This window comes from Canis lupus, chromosome 30 (genome assembly GCF_048164855.1).
Source record: "Canis lupus baileyi chromosome 30, mCanLup2.hap1, whole genome shotgun sequence".
Lineage (NCBI taxonomy): Eukaryota > Metazoa > Chordata > Mammalia > Carnivora > Canidae > Canis > Canis lupus.
Genome location: NC_132867.1, coordinates 27009056 through 27030643, shown reverse-complemented (window position 1 = coordinate 27030643; position 21588 = coordinate 27009056). Strand labels below are relative to the sequence as shown.

Below are 21588 nucleotides of genomic sequence, written 5' to 3'. Positions count from 1 at the left end.
AAAAAATAAATAAATGAATGACTGTAATATGTATGGCTTCCTGGTGTCAGAATTCTAAGTATTGTACTGATGGAGAATTAATTACTACCTATTTCCCTTTATTATATTCTACTCTTTCACTGTGTAGGGAAACTATGAATATTGCCCTAAAAGCAAAGCTGCCTGATATTAAATCCTAAATTGAAAACACACCAACCTGGGGATGAGCTTATGCAGATTTGCATAAGCTGTACGGTTTTGTACAAACTGACACAATGGTGTATTCTATCCCAGAGGACAAGAGAATTGAGAAATAAAGGAGGTGGGAAACATATTTTATTTTCCCCAAGCCTGGAATAAACCCTACAGAGAAGAGTGAAGCAAATATTTGAGCCCATCCTGTTGTCTGGGGGATATGAGATAAAGAGTGAATTTGTGCTTCACTGTTGCTCAGACCCATTTCAGGACTGTTTGAATCAAGAAACTGATAGATGTGTAGAAACCAGAAATTCTATGATTAGTGTACAGTTCTTTCTTTCCCTCCCACATGGTTCATCGTGGGTGGAGATTCTTCATTTATGCTGTGAATTGAGAGACGAGAGGGATCCAAGAAGATTGCAAAACAAGCTGAGGCAACAGTGAGAGGATCTCCAAGGCAGGTTGAAAAGACTTGCATCCAAGCAGAATGGGAGCCATGATGAGAATCAGAAGAGAGATACATTAGAGCAAAATATGTATCCCCCACTTATAATTCTAAAGTGAGTTGGAAACTTCCAATACTTCCTAGGAATGTGGGATGAATAAATATAGACTTTTCCTACCTCTCTTCTTTCTCAAAAAGAAATGGTATACAGACCATGTCTGGGTGAGACACTGAGAATTAGAGCTTGTCTCTGAGTGTGAATCTCATTCTGGGTTCCTTCTGTTTTAGCCATGTCTGTCTCATATCTTCTTCCTCATTTCAAGATCACGATTGCTGGCTCTAAATTTTTAGGTAGGTGAATAATATCATTGGAGTTGCATAGTTGGAAGTCCAATTTTGCCTAGAGTCATGTTGATTCCTCCAATAAGTATTATCTATAAGAAAAGATAATATTTTGATCTGCTACCCATTTGACTCAGTTTTACTTCTAAATTGAGTTTAAATTTAAAAGTGAGGTGGATAGAGAAAAGACAATTGAATCTGACTTTTATATTGTGGTGTTTATCTACTTTTTTTTGCCATACTTCACTGGATGTGGAACGTACTTTATCACACCATTTCAGCTGTGCTTGACCATACGGCTGCTTTGGTGAATGAATAGGAAAGGAAGAGATAGTGACCCAGTGAGAAGACCCTAAGGGCTGCCATGTGTTTTTTATTCTCCTCCTGGAGTTCTGCCATCCACTATGAGAAGAGTAGATCCCATTGAGCTGCTAGGCACTGGCACCCATTGGAGCAGACTTGAACTTACCATATCTCCTGTAGCTGGGCTGTTCTGGTTGACTCTACACATTTGTGAAAAAAATAAATGTTTGTGTTGTTTTAAGTCAGTAAGAATATAGGGTTGTTCATGATGCAATTAAAACTCCTACAAAAAGCCTGGAACCTCAGAGGCATTGCCAAGGAGTTGCCAGGGAACCAAATGTGTACTAACAAGTGAGCTCCAGTGTTGTTCCTGCCAAAAAGTAAAAGAGAACAAGAAGCAGGCCTCTCCCTTCCTACCCCCAGTGATGAACAATCCACCTAGAAGAACTTGCCTTTTTTTTTTTTTTTTTTTTGGCAACTGGAGACTTGTAAACTGTGAGGGTTAGGGAAAAACTGGGAGAGGGGAAGGACAGATCAATATGGAGTTGTGAGCCAGCCTGCTACTGACAGACAATTCTGATTTGATCTAGGAATTCACAGAAAAGGACAAATGGAAGAATTATAATGAGCTAGTTTAAGGAATTCATACTAGGGAAACAGAGGCTGCAAGTCAGAAATTAAATTCAGATATATAAATAAAGAAAATATATTGCTTTGACACACCCAAATAATAATCTATGAATCATATGCCCAGCACATTTCTTAAGCAAATTGCAGTATCACAAGTCTCACAGTCTTTAGATGTCCCAAAGAAAGGATTTCCTAAAGTCATTTACAAGGAAAAGAATTTAAGGCCAACCACCATGGCCATGACTTACTGGTTTCCATTGGGAACTACTTAAATGACCTGTTCCATGTCTGTTCACATGTTCAGCCTTCTTTATCTTCTTGGTATACAGATCCACTGCCATCTCAGCAAGTCTGAGTATACTCATCTCTTCTGGGGATCTCATATATTATTAGGAAATGTCAAAGAAAATTGTTCCCATTGATCTGGTCAGTGACCATATTTCTTTTAGGTAGATCTATAGGTTTAGGAGTCACACCTACATAGAAATTTTTTATTTTCCTTTTTGAGATGTATTCCCTTTCTGTGCACTGTTTTGTCAGAGAAACATTTTCCTAATGGTATGGAAGGTAGAGTTTCTTAAATATCGCCATATTGATTGCTATGGACTGAATATGTCCTCCTAAAATTCATGTGTTAAAATCCTAATGCCTAGTGTGATGGTATTAGAAGATGTGGTCTTTGAGAGGCTCTGCTGTCATGAACAGATTAGAGCCTTTTAAGAGGATTCAGAGCCTTAGCCCCTTCCTCCATGTGAGAACACAGCAATAAAGCACCAGCTATGAACCAGGAAGAGTCCTCACCACAGTACAAACATACTGGCTCCTTGACCTTGGATTTCCCAGCCTCCGGAACTTTAAGAAATAAATTTCTGTTGTTTATAAACTTTCCAGGCAGTGGCACTGTTATAGCAGCATAAAATGACTAAGACATTGACACAATGCCATTCTTTGGAGTTCATGTCTCCCTGCTTTTTTAGTGAGATGTCAAGTTACTAATATCAATCCTATTTTCAATTCAATGACCTACATTTTATCTCACCTCTTTTTATGCTCTGTTTGAAGAAAAAAAAAAAAAAGTAAGCTCTTCTTCTCCAGATGAATCACATTTAAGCCTCTGGGCATCCGAAAACAATATAAATAATAGTCAATTTACTCCCATGAGGCACAGGGGCTCATTAAGAAAATTAAGAACACACACATGAAACAATCTCAACAGTCACCATATGCTATGTTGGCAAAATTAGGCCTATTTATCATTCTATCATCAGTATAATCTAAAATATTAAGCAGATCAAGCATTTTTGAGTTTCACAAGCTAAGTAGAAAAGAGAACATAAAGTGCTTAATAGAGCATAATTGGGAAATTTCTATTTCTAGGCCACCTTGATGGTAATTCCACCATGGGCTGAAATGCTTAAGTTGTTGTCACACTCATTTTACATGTCAGTGTGTCTGAACAATGTCATTGCCAACTCTATCCCTCTAGGAATCCACCTAGGTGTTGGCTCTGGTAACTTCAGAAGAGAGGGTTGTCAGCACTGCTGGCTGAGCAGATGAGGACAAATAAATATTCATACTCTGCTCCTTGCATGTGACACTTGTATTGTGAAATCAATGTCCACATTTCAAAAACATCGCCCAAATTTACCTCCCTTAATCCAAAGAGGAAGCCATCTAAAAAATACTCTTTTCTTGGTCACTTAGGGATTCAAAAAAGAGGAAGGAGAAAATTGGGGATTATTAAATTATAGTTTTCTTGTTCTTAATGGAAATGCAAGGGAGCCCAATGAGGATCCTGAAGATTAGTTACCAAGTATCAAGATGTGTCTATAGCATATTAAGAAGGACTTAGAAGGTAATAAAATTTTGTTATAGACCTTTCACTATTGTACTTTTCATTAAGTTACCTCAAAATATGCAGTTACTTTGCTGCACACTATAGAGCATTTTTAGTAACCTCTTTTTAACATTTCTGTTAAAAAAATATTTTGATGAGTTGAAAAGGTATGTAATGTGTATTCTAAGATGTGTAGTATGACATAGAAAAAACACCAACAATACCAATTATATAACATAGCTAATCAAGATGTAGATAATTTTAGATGCAGTAGAAAATAAGTCAGCATGTTCAAGAGGTGGATCACATCTGTCTGATTTACTTGAGCTTGGAGTGTTGAGAATACATGTAGAAGTGTAGCTAGGTAAAGGCCAAAATGAATTCTTTGATGTTTTCTGCTTCTTTACACAAATATATTTCCTTCTCTATAGTCTTTAGTTTCAAAACAACAACAACGACAACAACAACAAAACAATAACAATAGCAACAGCAACAACAAAACAGTGTAAAGGCCAGGACTACATAGCCCTTTTCTCCACTTCCCATCTACATCTCTTTAAAAAGAGCAGAGTTACTGGGTTCCCATGTGTGACAGACACTACGTATGCATGTGCCTGAAAGCCTGCAAAAGGATGGAAAGGTGCCATTGACCTTAAGGATTATTTTGCTTCTCTTCTGGGTAACCATTCACTGTGGCAACTGTCATGGAACAACCCCCACTAACTGTTTCTGCATACAAGGAAGGTGGTTAGGGGAGAGGGAGAGAAATACAGAAGGTAGAGAAGAGAAAGGGGACACCATCTGTACAGGAGTATTTGCTCCTGTATGAGACAGTATGAGGGAGTATGAGAGAGCTCATACATCCTAATGATTTAAACCATTGGTTTTATTCTGATAGATCTGTGAAGGTATTTCATTAATAATGAAAGACAAGGATGTCTTCTATCACCTTGTTACCTCTATAGCAAGATTCATCCACCTAGCTCAATTATATAAGCTCAAAATAATGTGTGTTCTGATATTTCCAGCTGGTGGGGATGCTTTTGGGTTGTAACTAATATAGATTTTTCAAGAGCTAGTAAACTATTATTACTGTCACATATTTCCCCAGGGCCCAGAAGATACATCTAAAGTAGTTATTGATGAAATAAGGAAAAAAATCTCTGACCACCTGCAATCAACCCATAAATCAGCAGTGCTGTCATTCAGGACATAGATACTGGACAACAAAATCCACTCCAAAGAGCACAGGATGGGAAAATATTATTTTATTAAGTAGTTCGTTAATTAACATGTATTCACTGGCCTAGTCCAAAAATATTATGGAAGTTTATAGAAATACATATAATGCAGTAAGTGAAAATAAAATGTAAAATAAATGTCTACGTGGAGTTGGTTGACTACTTGATGTGATCAGATAGAGGAACTGGCATGGATGAAGAAAAGCATGGCTATCCACATGTAGTTCAGACCACTCGATGAACCACATGCCAGTCTTCAGGGAAGCCTAAGGTGAAAACAAGTACAAGTAGCTTGGAATGTATGTACCATTATGATATCCTCTTACTATTTTTTAATGTGTCAAATAAAATTACACATTTGTAAAATTTATATATGCTAAAATGAGAAATTTCATTAGTAACACCTACCAGATTGAATTTCTCAAGACAGGAAACAAAAAAATAGGGACTTTTATTACACCATTTTCCAAAATAGATAATTGTAAACATTTTAAAAAAATTAATGATTTTATTTATTCATGAGAGACACACAGAAAGAGGCAGAAACACAGGCAGAGGGAGAAACAGGCTCCCTGTGTGGAGCCTGAGGTGGGACTGAATCCCAGGACTCCAGGATTATGACCTGTGCCAAAGGCAGACAGTCAATCATTGAGCCACTTAGGTGCCTGCCCCTAATTAAACATTTACTTATAGGAATAAACAACAGGTAAGAAAGAGGAACCATAAACCTCACTGAGGTATATAGGAGGGTATATTTTGTTGAGTTTTTATCCACATAAAAGTGTAACTCAAACATTGAATTAATTTGTTTTTTAAAAATTTAATATAAAATGGTGTTCCCAGCCTGGTTTTAAAAAATAGTTTTAACAATTTAAAACTTTGTGAGGCCTACAAAATATACTTCAAAAATCTCTTATTAAAAAATATCTTTTATTAACATTGCCAATTTTGTAAAAACATAATTTTAATTTTTTAAATTCCTTATCCTGGGTGCCTATTTTTAATTATAAGTGTAAGAATGCTACTGAATCACATTAAAATCTCATATGAAGTGATTATATTTATTTTCATTGTTTTTAAGTGAAGCTACACATTTTTCCTGTCAACTCTTTCCTTTGTTGCACAAGTTCACATATTCTTGCTACTGAATTCCATATCAGAGGTGTCACATACTTGTGTTGTGTATATCCTTGGAAATATCCCCTTTAAATGTTGTCAAACAAAGATAAGGGATTGCATAACATTTTCAAGTATATGAGAGACAGAGATCATTTCTGGTTTTTTTTTTTTTTTTAAAGAGTGAACAAAAACTCACACCTACAGTTTGTGGCTTGCTAAAAGTCACATAGCTGGTATGCAAGCAAGGATAGAGCAAGGGGTAGGAACCAGGTTTAGTAATTTCTACTGATTTCTCTTTTCACTGTATTATCATCTTTCATCTTCAAATTCACCCCTTTGAGAAAATGGATTTTGGTTAGAAAATATTACTTAGTCAACACACATCTTTAGGATTAGTTGCATTGTAATGGCATTTTATACTTAGATTGGTAATTTGTTTTATATTGGTAAACTACGTATGCAATGCGCACACACAAACACACACACACACACACTTTGACATGGTTTGGTGAGAAATTTCCAGAGAGAATCATTTATCATAAATAAGAATCATACTTCTGTGTTGGAACCGTATAAAAAAACTCTATATAGACACTCAGATGTAATCTGCAAAAGGGTACTACGCAGAAGAAATTGCTCCAAATTTTGAGTTAGAGCCTCCTGCATTCAAATTCTGCTGTATTATCCTAAAACCTATTGACATCTTTATTTTTTTTTCTCTCCTACTTCCTTTACTTCCTTTCTAATCCTTTCTGTTTCTTCCTCTTTTCCTCATTCACTCTCTTCTTTCTTTACTTCTTTCCTTTCTGAATAATTTAACCAACAAGCTATTAGGTATCCAAAATGAGAAATAGGACCTGGCAAGAGTTGGGCCTGGAGAGAAAAGTGACTTATCAGGGAGAGGTCCAGCAAGGTCAAGAGATTAGATACACACAGGCAAATCATTGCAAATGGCAAGCTGTCATTCTTTTTTGACTGCTGAATAATATTCCATTGCATATATCACTTCTTTATTCATCAGTCAATGGACATTTAGGCTCTTTCCAAATTTTGGCAAATGTTAATAATGCTGCAACATTGGGGTACATGTGTCCCTTTGAATCAGCACTTTTGTATCCTTTGGATAAATACCTAATAGTGCAATTGCTGGATGGTAGGGTACTTCTATCTTTTACTTTTTTTTTTTTTTTTTTAGATTTTATTTATTTATTCATGAGAGACAGAGAGAGAGAGAGAGGCAGAGAGACACAGGCAGAGGGAGAAGCAGCAGGCTCCATGCAGGGAACCCGACTGACATGGGACATGATCCCGGGTCTCCAGGATCACACCCTGGGCTGAAGGCAGTGCTAAACTGCTAAACCACCAGGGCTGCCCTATTTTTAACTTTTTGAGGATACTCCATACAGTTTTCCAGAGTGGCTACATCAGTTTCATTCACATCAACAGTGCAAAAGAATTCCTTTTTTTTCCTCACTCTTACCACCTATTATCTCTTAGCATAATGTCTTTAAAGAGCCATCTATGTTGTAGCAGGTCTCAGAATTTCATTCCATTTTAAAACTGGGTAATATTCTTCTGAATGAATGTATTGCATACATTTCATTTATTTATTCATCTGTCTATGGGCATTTGAAATGTTTCTACCTTTTTACCAAAGGGCTATGAACATTAATGTGAAAATATCTGTCCTAACCCTGCTTTGAATTACTTTGCCTATTTATATAGAATAGGAATTGCTGGATCATATGGCAATTTTATGTTTAATTTGTTGAGGGATCATCATACTGTTTACCTCATTACCAGTACCATTTTGTATTATCACTAGCAACACACAAAGGTTTTGATTTCTCTCCATCCTCACCAACACTTTTTTTTTTCTTTTTCACTTGAGATAGACATGTTTCCTTATTTAATCCCTAAAGTAGAAACATATTTTATAGGACAAAAGAAATTAAATATTCTATCTCCTCTGTGATTACTACCTTCTCCTGTTAATCATTATGCAATGTATTAAACACATGCTATGAGCCAAGCACTTCTCAGCTGTAAAAAGAATTAATGATTTGTTGGTCTAATGCTCATGAAAATCTGAATCATCACTAATGGCTCTTTTCTCAGAACCTGAGTATCAAGGTCAAGTTTGATGCCAATATATATACCAAAATCCACTTCTGATTAAAAACTTGCGTTTTAATTTATTTAATAAATATTTCTTAAATATCAGACACTGTCTTTAGTTTTAGGGAAAGATGTTGAGTAAAAAGTAATAAAAAGTAGTCTCCATCATGGCATTTACAGGCTAATGGAAACATTGATCAAACAATGACACAAATAAGTATTTAATTACAGCTACAGTAAGTGCTATCAAGAATAGTTACTCAATAATTCATATTCATGACTTGGAAGAAAAGTTGTTGTTGTTGTTGTTGTTGTTGTTGTTGTTGTTTTTTCCCCCGGGATGCCTGGGTGACTCAGTGGTTTGAGTGTCTGCCTTCAGCTCAGGGCGTGATCCCAGTTCCGGGATCGAGTCCCACATTGGACTCCCTTTGCCAGGAGCCTGCTTCTCCCTTTGCCTGTGCGTCTGCCTCTCTCTCTGTGTCTCTCATGAATAAATAAATAAAACCTTTTTAAAAAAGGTTTTTTTTTTTCTTTCAAGTTAATAGAAACAAGTCTTTATTAAGTAACTTTCAGTATCAGGATAATAAAACTCTTATAATTCTCCTTATAGCAAATATTTAATATTGCTTTGGCCAACTTAAGTTAAAGGCCTTTTCATAAAATATTGTCTTAACTTTACTCAAATTAAATTTATAATGCCTTTGACTTCCCTTCATATATACAATGCAAGAGTCTAGTAAAATAAGCAAATATTAAACTATATTGATAATTTATCTTTTTCAGATTGTGTTGTTTAGAAATAGCACATGCACCCAATATATGTCTGCTCCTTGGCTTATTAGTTGCAGTGTACAATGCAACACAATGCAAAATGCGTTTGGTGAACATTCATCCATATCTATAAGATGGCAGCTAAAGATTAGGTTTCAATACTGACATTTAACTATTCTATAAGTAATTAGCATTACATTATACTATGTCATCAAGGCAAGTTTTTATACTGAAAACAATTAAAATAAGACTAGTTTACAAACATTTTTACAAAATGTAACTCTTCAAGTGGAAATAAGAAAAAAAAACAAAATTTGTCTATTTACTATTCAGTACACACAAATATCAATTTTTCTTATACTGAGAAAAAAGCTGTTGTGTGTCAGGAAAATAATACTTTAAAAAATATTTTTTATATTTATTTTAATATAAACTATATTAAATATAAACTTTTAATATTTATTATTTTTTATTTAAAAAATAATTACCTAGAAAATCCACCAACATAATGTTTGTCCTTTCAATACCAACTGAGATCAAACAAAGCTTTCCTAAAGAAGTGACATTGGTACTGAGATTAGAAAGACAAATAGAAATCTACCTGGGAAATGAGAAAATAGAAAACAAAGAAAAGGGATTTTCAAGAAAACAAAGTCCCTTTGCCTGGAGGGCACATAGTGGAAAAATGCTAATCTGAGTGAGACACAGAGTGAGCGGATACTTAGCACAAACGTCCTCTGAGTTTAGTAAGAGTCAGATTGTACTAATAAGAATTGATTAATATTTTAAAAGCTTTTTTTTTTTTAAAGACTTTATTCATGAGACACACAAAGGGAGAGAGAGAGAGAGGCATAGACATAGGCAGAGAGAGAAACAGGCTCCATGCAGGGAGCCCGATGTGGGACTCCATCCCTGGACTCCAGGATCACGCCCTGGGCTGAAGGCAGGTGCTCAAATGCTGAGCCACCCAGGCATCCCAGAATTGATTAATGATTTAAGCACAAGATGTCTTTTAATGATCAAAGAGGAGATTTCAATTAGGCAGTTGCAGTGACATGTCTGGTGTTCAGAGGAGGGGTCTGAGAGGTGGATGTGAACTTGGGAATACTAGTTAGCATGTGCTTTGTAGTTAAAGCCATGTGTATAGACCAGATTTCCAGGGACAGAGCTTAGAATAAGAAGAAAAGAGCCAGGGTCCAAACCTTGAAGAATTCTAACCATGAGTAATCCAGAATAGGAGGGGAATGGGATAGAAAATGAACAACCAGTGAGACAAGTAACAACAACCAACCAAACAAACAAAAACAAAGATAAATCCAGGAAAAGGTGGAGGTTGAAAGGTGGAGGTTTTTACAAAGGTGCAGCTAATCATATAATAATGTTGGACTTTGCTGGAATGTCAAGAGAGGTGACACCTGAAAACTCTCCACTGGACCAATGAAGAAACTGAGGGAGGACACATTTTGTACTAGACCAAAAAAAATAGGTAGAAGGTGAAAAAAATATCAAGAAAAGCAAAATACACTATTGTTTTCAAGACATTCGGTTATGAAGATGTCAGGAAGACAGCGCAGTGCCTGGAGGAGTGTGCTTGCTGGAGGGAGAGATTATTTGACCTTTTGTTTTAGATACTGAAGACTTAAAAACAAAAGGAGAAGGATCTAGGTAAAAGATGAAGGAGGGAAAACAACAATTGAAGCATCTAAGATCTAGAGAGAGGTCAGGTTCAGTGCACAGGAGGAAGAAAAGGCCTTTGATGGATTGGTGGGATCTTCTTTTATTTTACAAAGGTGAATAGGGACAGGGTGGGCAGATGCAGGAAGGTTTATTGATGACCTCTCATCTCATTTCTGGCTCTACTTATGTCTCCATGACTGGAAACCACCAACATGTTCAGGGCCTGTTTTCTTATATATAAATTAAAGAAGTGGGATTGGATAACTTAATACTTAAATTACTTTCAACCCTAAAATTCACTAAATTGTTCCCTATTTTCAATTCTGACAATATCAGATGACTTTTACATCTTGCATACCACTGGATTTTATGTGAACAGTTGTTTTGTTATCATTTATGGCAATATGTGTAGTTCATAGGGATCCTGTGTGTGACTTGTAGTGAACTAATATATTTTTTTCTTTTGTTCTCCCTGATTGTAGTTACTGATGTGAGCAGTAGTTTGTTGTGGTATTTTGATAACTACAAGGGCTAAAGATCTCAAGAAAATGAAGGAAAAATTTAGAGGGGCTTTCCTTTTGGTTCTAACCTCACTTCTCTGAGGTTGGAACTTCAGGCTTTATTTCTTAGAAATATTTTTTCAAGCAGCTTTATTGTGGTACAATAGGCAAAGCCCTGTACCACGTGGATGGTTCAGTCAGTTGAGTGTCCAACTCTTGATTTTGGCTCAGGTCTTGATCTCCGGGTCTTGGGATCAAGCCCCATGATGAGCTTCCCACTCAACAGGAGAGTCTGCTTGAGATTCTCTTCCTCTGTCCCTCCCTCCACTTATACACACACAGACACAGACACACACACTCTTAAATAAATAAATATATCTTAAAAAATAGAACCTTGCACCTTCTCAATGTATACAATTTGATGAGTGGGACATCTGCATGCACCTGTGACACCGTTAGGATGACTATCAAAACTAAAAGGTAAGTGCTAGCAAGAATGTGGAGAAAAGGAAACCTTAATATACTGTTGATGGGAATATAAAATGGTGCAGCCATTATGAAAAACAGTAAAAAACTAAAAATAGAACTAGCATATGATCTGGCAATCTCACTTCTGGATGTATATCTAAAAGAAGTGAAACCAGGATTTAGAAGTAGCATCTGCACTCCCTTATTAAATGCAGTCTTATTCACAATAGCCAAATTCTTGGTATATTAGGAACATATAGACCTTTCACTGACAACTTTTAAGAGTCCTAAACCAAATCTTATTAATGATGGCTCACATTAGCTGTTCTAGGTGACCTCAAGTTGTCTGTGGTATTTTTGAAGAGTAATACTAATAATGGTTAATTCATTTTGTGACACAATCACAAAATTTAAGTCTGGCTTCAATATTTCAGAAAAAGGATGAAATTGTGTGGTTCATGTTGACCCTCACAAATAGACTTAAAGTTATCATGAAAGATATACAGTGATATCAGTGTGGGCTGGGCATTTGTACTTTTACCCCTCAGGGTGTTGTTGTTGTTGTTGTTATTGTTCAGTCCATTTTTGAGCCACCTAAACTGAGTGCCTGTAGGCACCAGCCTCACTACATGCCTTCCTGGCTTCCTTACAATGTCAGTATCAGGACTGCCACCTATGGAAGAAGAAACATGTCTTCCTGTCTTAACATAAAACTACCCTATGATCCAACAATTGTACTACAGGGTATTTAGCCAAAGGATACAAAAAAACTGATTTGAAGGGATACATGCACCCCCATGTTTATAGCGGCATCTTCAACAATAGCAAAATTATGGAAAAAGCCCAAGTATTCATCAACTGATGAATGGATAAAGGAGATTTGGTGTATATGTACAATGGAATATTACTCAGCCATCAAAAAGAATGAGAGCTTGCCATTTGCAACAACACACATGGAGCTAGAGAGTACTATGCTAAGTGAAATAAATCAGAGAAAGACAAATATCATATGATTTCACTCACGTGTGGAACTTAAGAAACAAAACAGATGAATGTAGGGAAAAAAAGAAAGGCAAAACAAGAAACAGACTCTTAACTACAGAGAAAAACCTGATGGTTACCTTCAGGGAGGTGGGTAGGAGGATGGGGAAAATAGGTGATGGGGATCACAGGGTGCAACTGTTGTGATGAGCACCGGTTGTTGTATGGAAGTTTTGAATCACTCTATTGTACACCAGAAACTAATGTTACACTGTGTGTTAACCTACTAGGGTTTAAATAGAAACTTTAAAAAATAAAAAATAAAATAAAATCCCAGGCAGCATTGATGACAAGATATTCCCTCAAAGCAAGGGGCTAATGACTAAGTCAGTCTTTTTGACAAAAGAGCTCTTAATTTTATAGCCTCGTTTCACATCTCTTTGAATTCCTCTTGTACTTATTTTTCAGAATTAGACAAAAACAATACTTCGGCTGACATTGTGAATATGCTTTACTTGATTGTCAAGACCCAATAGACTTTCAAAAAGAAGCTCAAGCAATTTCTCTGGCACTTGGTGAATCAAATCGATCATATTATCTCCTATAAAGAATTTCTTTAACTTTGCCAATTCAATAATTCTTTGTTTTCCAAATTAAGAATATTTTATAATTTATTTTGGTAGTTTAGGTTTCCACAGTCCCATTATAACTCATGCTACTTTGTATTTTATCATTGAGCACACATGGGGGGTTTGAGCCACCAACGGAAATCCCTGGGGCACTATAGGAAAGTTTACCTGCAGGATTATCATATTTTCACTTACAGGTTACTTTTGAACAGTGTTTGAAGAGGGCGCTGCCGGAGTCAGAGTAAGAATTTTCACCAGCAGATACGAATCAAACACCAGGGGGCAGGCTTGGATCACAAAAGTTTGTCAGCATCCTCTGCTTGGAGAGAAGTGAAGGGTTTGTACAGGAAACAGTAGTGCAATCACTTTGGTTTACAAATTGGATTTTGGATTTTTCCTAAAAAATAATCTATTTGTTTCATTTCCGCAAATCCAGGAGATTATAATTCATATAACATTTTACATTTTATAATTTTGTAAAATAAAAAATAAACTTTCTCAATTCCGATTTTCTATTTAATTCTACTCAACATACATTATCTTATTAGGGATAAAGTTTGTTTGTTTCTTTGTTTGTTTGTTTGTTTGTTTGTTTTACAAATAGTACTGCTCTCTAAACGTTAATCTACATGACAAATTTTTTTGTAAACCTAACCAAACAAACAGAAAATATTTAATTGGATATTGACAAAATACTTTGGAATCTTAAATCTTTAAAAGATATTTACTTTTATGTACATTATTATGGAAAATTTGATATTGCTGATGTGCAAAAAGGAAAAAAATACCGGGCAGCTTTCATCTATAGACTCAAAGAGAAGCAGTGTTACCATCTAGTGTACTTCTTTTAAGATAAATTTTTTCACCAAGATATTTCTCGATCTCAATTTACCTGCTTTTATTTTTCATTTAATAATTTTACAATTTTTCTGTCATTGAATATTCTTCTACATAGTGATGTGTGACAACTTCATAGTATTTATTGTATCCATGTGCATAATTTGTATCCTCAATACCTTATTTTAAGTTACTTAGATTACTTACAACTTTTGAGAAGTTCCTTTACAATAAAAATAACATATTCTTTGGCTTCTCAAATAGGAGGACTGTAATGCATATATTTTCCTATTCAGACTTTTTTTATGCATTGAGAAGAACAACATAGTTTAACTTCAGTGTGAAAGATGAATTTCAGATGAGGACAGTACACTAATTTACAGCCTCTTGAAGAAAGGTGAATCACAATTTAGAGGCCAGTTTTCACACTCATTTTAGGTATTAGTTATCTAATTCTCTTCCTATGGCATTACGTCAAACCACATTTAATAACCACTTGTCCAAGTAAGGCATTTAAAATGTGGTTCCTCATTGTGACTAAGAATATGATCAATTTTTATTCCATTATTTAAATCATCCCAATTTAATGCCGCATAAAAACACTTTAATGGTAGGCTTTCTCATATTTCAAGGTATATTTCTGTGTCAATGCACATTTATGCCATTGCCAGTGACAACTACAGTGCTTAGGGTCACTCCTAAACTTACAGAAGTAAAATTATTTAGTAAAATTAAATTAAAAGTAAAAGTAAAATTAAAGTAAAATTATTTAGGACTATCTGAAATAAATGGCTTTTAAGGTTTTTGTACTGATATGAATTGTGAAAATAATTGTGGAATTATACAACCAGTGATGACAATCAGTGCTTGAACACATTGTTTGAAACATCTTTATGCCCCAGATTCCTCTTCTGTAAAGTAGGGTTGGGCAGAGATATTTTTGCAAGATTACCACATTAGAAGTGTTTGCTCTAATGAACCTGCGGTGCTGGGCCCCCTTTATGGACACTGAAAATATGGAAGGACATTATGCTGTGTAATAGTTAACTGCTCCAAAGCCTTATGTTTAACAGCAGGGGATGAGGTGACCTTACATTTGATGTAAACCCTTCTCCTCCCCTTAAGGATAGATTATAAACCCAGGCATTGGGCCTAAAATGATGTCACTTCTTGATTTTTAACCCCAACTTCAGTGGTCATGAAGGGATTCACATTCTGGAGTTAAGACATACCTTTTCAGACCTCTTTGCCTCCATGAAAAATGGCCAAAATAGTCCCAGAACCTCACATATAGCTGGTAGGATATAAAATGGGGCAGTCACAGTATCATACAGTTTGACAGTTCCAAAGAATACTAAACTTAGGTACCATGTGGCCCATCAATTCAACTCCCAGATATATCCCCCTCAAATAAGAATAAACATCCACACAAAGATTTGAACATGAATTTCCATAGCACCATGATTCATAATAGCACAAAAGTAGAACCAATCTAAACCTATCAACCAATGAATGCAGAATGAAAGTGTGTTATAGCCATAAAATAGAATCTTATTTGACCATAAAAAGGAATTGAACACTGATACAGGCTACAGTGTGGATGAACCTTGAAAACATTCTGCTAAGTGAAACAAGCCGGTACAAACACATACATCTTATGATTCTATTTATGTGAAATGTCCAGAATTGGGAAATCCTCAGATAGAGGAGGTAAATTAGAGTTGCCTTTGGCTGGGAATGGGGAGGTGGGGAGGGAGAATAGAAAATAAATGCTAATGGGTTTAAGGTTTTTTTGTGTGTGTGTGGGGGGGTGATAAAAATATACCTAAATTAGGTTTGGTAATTGTTGCACAACTCTGTGAATATGTTAGAAACCAATGGGGCACCTGGGTGGCTCAGTGGTTGAGGGTCTGCCTTCAGCTCGGGTCATGATCCCTGGGTCCTGGAATCGAGTTCCACATCAGGCTCCCTGCACGGAGCCTGCTTCTGCCTCTGCCTATGTCTCTGCTTCTCTCTCTGGGTCTCTCATGAATAAATAAATAAATAAATAAAATCTGTAAAAAAAGAAGAAAAGAAAAGAAACCAATGACTTGTGGACAATTTTAAATGGGTAAAAAAATATGTTATATTAACTATCTTAATAAGGCTGTTAAAAAAAAAAAAAAAAAAAAAAGATGTCCAAGTTAGCCAGCCCTCCCTTTTCCTCATCCCCGAAGCTTAGACCTTCACCTAAACTCCCTAGTGCTATTTGCTAGGTCCCGTCTTATGTCCATTATCCCCATTATTTCAGGCACCACAAAACTCTCAGAATCCCAAGTCTCCTTTTACCTCCTCACTCTTACCACTGTCAGGCTCTGCATATGGCCCATTCCTTTACCTCCCCTCACTCCTGCCCTACTAAATACCCCCTTCATCTTCTTGCATTAACAGAAACCTGGTTGTCTCCTATGAGCACTGCTTTCCAGAAAACTCTCTCAACCAGTAGACTTCATTCCGGTAGGTCCAGAGGGAATATATTGTCTTTGCTCCTCAATTATATTTTCAGATCTTTCACTCTTTGTTTCCTGAAAACTCCTAACCTTAAATCTTATGTCATCAGATTATTTTAATATTCTCTCTTATGTTACTAACTTCAACCAAAGTTGTTCTTCTGGCCCTCTCAATAATCTTAATTCAGTCCCTTTTCTTTTCTTTTTAAGATTTATTTATTTATTTATTTTGGAGAGAGAGAGGGAGCATGAATGGGGAGAGGCAGAAGGAGAGGGAGAGAGAATCTGAAGCAGACTCCTCACTGGATGCAGAGCCTGATGACGAGCTGGATCTCATAAGCCTGAGTCGTGATCTGAGCCAAAACCAAAAGTCTAATGCTTAACCAGCTGTGGCACCCAGATGTCCCTTATTTCCATTTCTTATCTTAGGTCTTGATGATTTGAATAGCCGCAATACACTGGCTTCTAGTATTTCTTCTCCACTCCCTTACCCCAGCCCCCACTTGATTGAATAAACGAGTTAATGAATGAAAATTATTTCTCAAATGTTAATCTACTATTTATGTCACCAAAGTCCACATACATTTAAAATAATATGTGCCAGGGATGCCTGGGTGACTCAGTGGTTGAGCATCTGCCTTTTGCTCAGGGCATGATCCCGGGGTCCTGGGGAAGCCTGCTTCTCCCTCTGTTTATATCTCTGCCACTCTCTCTGTGTCTCTCCTGAATAAATTAATAATATCTTTAATAAAATAAAGTGTGTGCTTATATTAGAACACCTTGTCTGCATTTTTAAAAAATTGCTTCAAGAAAAGAAGCAAAGAATTATTGATTTTATTTTTCTATTTCCTTCTTCAACACACAGGTGTGCATAGTGATGGGGATATTTAGAGACATTGAGAAATCCAGAAACAAAATATTCAGCAAATGATAAAGTATGATCGTACATGTAAGGAGCAATAGACCAAAGATAATACTGCCAATGTGTTAGTATATATTCAATAAATCAATTAAAAAGATATTTCTTTATAGTTTCAAAACTAACTAAAAGATACACTTTTCACTTGGAAATTTCTAAGAAATCCAGAGCCACAATTGTAGTTTTTGGTAAAAACAAAACAAAACAAAACAAAACAAAACAAAACAGCTTTATAAAAATTTTCCAAGGGCAGCCCCAGTGGCCCAGTGGTTTAGCGCTGCCTTCAGCCCAGGATGTGATCCTGGAGACCCAGGATCGAGTCCCACATCAGGCTCCCTCTGCTTCTTCCTCTGCCTTTGTTTCTCTCTCTCTCTCTCTCTCTCTCTGTCATGAATAAATAAAATCTTTAAAAATAAAAAAATAAAAATTTTCCAAAATTTTCAAAAGGGGTTTCTAGTCACTAAACAATTTCTTTTTAAAAAGTTACATAAATTGTTAACAAAATATTAGTCAATGCCACTCTTGCTTAGACAAGGTTTATAAAGGGTAAATATCATTGTATTTCTTTACCGAGTAAAATCCCTTCATGCTCCTCAACATCTGCAAGACGGACTCCTTTGCACCATGCTCCTGGTCCCTAGGTGTGTCCCCTGGCTGAGTCTGCAGCCTCACCTGCACTCACAATCCCCTGCTCTATTTCTAGGACTGAAATATCAGTCCTATTTCACATTCTTCAAGTATTTTTAAGTTCCAGGACAATCCTGGGAATTTTGAGATTCACCAGTTTTTGCCTGGTGCAGAAATACCATAAATGGAAATGCCTTACAGATGGAAGATTTTCTCATTCTATCGTCAGGACTCGAAGGAGCTTTATTTGAAGGAGCTTTATTTGAAGGAGCTTTATTTGTCTATAAAGACAAGGAGTTGGTGGTTATGTGGGAATAAATCAAATGATGTGACCTGTCAGCTCAGTTCCTTGCATTCAACACTCTCTTAACACATTTAGTCTTAAGGGAAGAGGTTCCAACTACATAAAGTCACAGCTTTTATTTTAACCATTCACAGTAGCAGACCTCTAAATTGAGAAAGACTTATGAAGGCTTTAAAAAAATACTTATTTTGTTATTTGCATTCTGTGCATAGAAAAAAAGATATTTAATGGATCATTTTTACTAAGCATATGCCCTGTTTTATCTTTATAAGAGAAATAGCTGATTACAGTGTTATCTTTGCATTTCCCTCCTGTCAAAAATATGAAAAATTTTATTTAAAATGATTAAAACAGGGCAGCCCAGGTGGCTCAGTGGTTTAGCACCACCTTCAGCCCAGGGCATGAACCTGGAGACCCAGGGTTGAGTCCCTTGTCAGGCTCCCTGCTTGAAGCCTGCTTCTCCCTCTACCTGTGTCTCTGCCTTCATTCTCTCTCTCTCTCTCTCTCTCTCTGTATCTCATGAATAAATAAATAAGATCTTTAAATTTTTTTAAATTTAAAAATAAAATGATTAAGACAATAATGAGTAAATATGATTGTTTTGCAACTATGGGTATATAGGCAATTAAGATGGGAATTATTAAAACAAATTAAAACATTTATAAGTTACATAATTCAGCAGTTATATGTTTAATATGTCAAAAATGACTTCATTGTTTTACTTTTGATTGATGTGTAAGTTTATGGAAGGCTAATTTTGTAACTTCATATTTTAGTATTAGTAAATTCACAAATATTAATTAGCATGTAAATTAAAATGAAATCCTCACATCCAGAAAAACTCAAAAATGTTATGCTTTTCATTAAAAGTGTTTTAAAATGTCATATACTCAAGAATATATATCTACTATATTTTAGAATATACAGATTAAAATAACAATGTAGCATATATTTTTATCTTACCTTCTGAAGAATGATGTTTGTTATTATATATAATTTCTACTTTTTACAAAACCTTTCAAATTCTATGTCCTCCCTACAGCAATTCCTTACCCATATCCCCAACGCACACAAATAATAAAAACCTTCCCTCTCAGTACATTTGGTCCCTGTACAATACTGTGTGATATAAAAGGGTCAGAATACTTCAAGTTGCTCATGATAGAAAAAAATTAAAAATGGAAGCACAAAAAATTAAAGTTTCATCAGAAAGAATTTTTCTCCACTTCCTAGAGCTCATAACTATCTCTTTTCATTTTCAGTCATATCCATCAAACCAAGGGCATCCTCCAAGTGAGGTCACCACAGAAGTTAAAAAACATACTCTAAGCTTGTGAGGACCTGTCTGAATGGTTTTATTAATAGGATGTGTCAACACCAACGTTTGGTCTGATGTAAAATTAAGTTTTGAAATGACACATATTTCCTGTGTTCTCTAGTTAAGCAGAGATTTCTTTCAGGCTTTCTCTTTCTTTCTTTCTTTTTTTTTTTTTTTTCTAGTCATGTGTAGAGGAAAACAAAGGACTCCAGAAGACCCCGAAGAAGGAGAAATAATTGTCTCATTTTATTTTAAATGCATTCTCTCTTCTTTTCTAGTCCCTTGGCTCCAGGAAGGTCTGCCTCACTCTCCTAATAAGGAAAACTGGCTGAGGAACTCTGGAGCCAGGAGAGAGCACTCAAAGGCCACTAAAAGTCACAGAATAGTGCTTCAGGCAGAGGAGGGCCCGGAGACATATAGGCTATAAGAGTATAAAGGAATGGGGGAGAGGAGGGCAACAGGAAGGAGACCTACAGGGTAATGAAAATGATTGACTTCTAGTAGATGAAGACGAAAATAAAATTACCCTTACCTTTGTATAGCCAGTCAAGGGGGAAAGGAGAGCTGAAGGTTAGTTACATTTGTTGAGGGGAAGAATATGTACATGAAAATTTGTATTCTTGTGTCTTTCTTGATTTTCAATCTTGTGATCTATGCTTATCTAAAAGGGGAGTGATTTGAAGCCAGACTTCCAAACGGTGGATCACTGATCTTCTGCTATTTGAGGGAAATCAAAATTGTCACTTTTTTATAGTGAGCCACAGTGGCTCAGCAGTCTGAATTCATCCCTTCAGGATTACATCTTTCTAATAAACATTCTTTCTAGAATAACATACATATCCATTTTCCTCAGCCCTATCACACACACTCATTCACAAACAAAATGATGAAAATTGAGTGAAGCAATAGAATAGAAAGCTAGGAGTGTGCTGAAGTAATGAGACAGAAGGAGAGAAATTTGTACAGAAGAAGAATCTTTGTACAGAGAAGACAAGTGACAGAGATTGCCAAACTTAAGACCATTTTCTGCCTCCCTTCTCTACTCAGTTTATGCCTAAAGAGAAAATACGTTGAGCAAACCAAGGAAGGCTCTGGCATAAACTAGAGCTGGTGACATGGGACATCAAACTAAGCTGTGATTACTTCATCAGAGATTACCTTTCTAGAGGATTCTGAAAAGGTATACTGGAAAAAAGCCGGTAAAAAGCTGTTTATTGTCACAATTTTCTGTATGTCTAATTGATGTGTTTGTAGGGATAAGCATCACTGTGTCAAACAGTGATGGTCCAAAGTTTTTATGAAAGGCTTGGTTGTAGCATTGTACTTGTAGTTAGTGGAATGAAGATGGTATTCATACAACTGAGACAATCTACACTTCTTTGGGGTTGATTTTTAAAAACCCCTAAAAATAAAACATCTATCAAAAGCTATTTTGAAGAAATTTTAAAACAGCCAGTAGTAAAAGGAAAGCATCATCATCATAGTTTTATTATATTTGAAGGTGGGAGATAATGAAATATAAATTGCATTTAGACACTTTACATTAGGTTATTCTTTGGTAACAGAATAGTCCTGATGAGAAAATTTTGTTTTATGAATTTTTTTTTCCCTGAATAAGAGGTGAATCACTGGGTGTAGAAACAAATGATTAATTACCACCTACACTCTACCACCCAGTTATTTTGAAAATCATAATTTTCCCTCCCATTTTCCAGATTTTCCACACTGAAAGGAAATTCTATCTGTTGACATGAAAGAAAGTAATATTCCATATAAAATTCTCAAGACAGATGCCAACCAATCCATTTGCACTACTCTTCATTTTCTAAATTTGCTTTCCAAGAGCATTTACCTAC

General features: G+C 35.8%; 1 long non-coding RNA gene across 2 annotated transcripts in view; it reads left to right on the top strand.

Moving 5' to 3' along the window:
- LOC140621533 (uncharacterized) overlaps nucleotides 1-21588 on the top strand; it is a 114213-nt gene that overhangs the window by 69602 nt on the left and 23023 nt on the right. For both annotated transcript variants that reach the window (XR_012021278.1, XR_012021277.1), the window contains exons 2-3: nucleotides 16506-16571; nucleotides 20780-20912. This is a non-coding gene — a long non-coding RNA (uncharacterized lncRNA). The remainder of the gene's footprint in view (nucleotides 1-16505; nucleotides 16572-20779; nucleotides 20913-21588) is intronic.